This window comes from Balaenoptera acutorostrata, chromosome 20, assembly GCF_949987535.1.
Source record: "Balaenoptera acutorostrata chromosome 20, mBalAcu1.1, whole genome shotgun sequence".
NCBI classification, from domain to species: Eukaryota; Metazoa; Chordata; class Mammalia; order Artiodactyla; family Balaenopteridae; genus Balaenoptera; species Balaenoptera acutorostrata.
The window spans coordinates 39,870,067-39,870,776 of record NC_080083.1 but is presented as its reverse complement, the minus strand read 5'-3'; the positions used below and the strand labels follow the sequence as shown (position 1 = coordinate 39,870,776).

At 46.1% G+C, this 710-nt stretch overlaps 1 long non-coding RNA gene across 1 annotated transcript in view; it reads right to left on the bottom strand.

Annotated features, from left to right (window-relative positions):
- Window positions 1-143: 143 nt before the first annotated feature.
- Window positions 144-710, bottom strand: part of LOC130706009 (uncharacterized) — a 38,255-nt gene continuing 37,688 nt past the window's right edge. The window contains exon 3 of the long non-coding RNA XR_009006416.1: window positions 144-450. This is a non-coding gene — a long non-coding RNA (uncharacterized LOC130706009). The remainder of the gene's footprint in view (window positions 451-710) is intronic.

Sequence of the window (710 nt, the reverse complement as noted above, 5' to 3'; positions counted from 1 at the left end):
ACCTAATTCCCCAACCATTACGAGGGCATCATTCATTAATATGCCAGTTCAAAATACTGAGAGTCTCAAGTCTGTGTGGTTCAACCCCTGAATCAGACAGCATATTGATTATCTGGTGGTATGTAACAGATCATACCAAAATAGTGGCTCAAAACAACAATAAACATTTATTCCTCACAATTTCTGAGTCAAGCCTTTAGGGGAATATCTTGGGCAGTTCTGGCTCTGGGTCTCTCACGAGGTCCTCAAGATATCGGCCAGGGCTGCAGTCATCTGATGGCTGGACTGAGGCTGCAGGGTCCACTTCCAAGATGGATCACTCCCTTACCTGGCTGCCAGGGTGGTGCTGGTTGTTAGTGGGAGGCCTCCTTTCCTCCCTGCATGGGCCTGTCCACCTGCTACTTGATTGAATGTCCTCACTACATGATGGCTGGCTTCCTCCAGAGGGAGCTGCCCAAGAGAGAGACAGAGGTTATTCCTCTTATGGCCTGGCCTCAGAAGGCACATAGCACCACTTCTGCCACATAGCATGGTTAGAAGTCAGTCACTCGTTCCAGCTCACATTCAAGAGGAGGGGATTTAGACTCCACCTTTTGAAGAAAGAAGAGTCAAAGAATTTGCGGACATATTTTAAAACTACCATAGACAAGAAAATAGAAAGCGCTCTAGATATTTCAAGCCAAAAAAAAAAAAAAAGCCAGAAAGAGAGA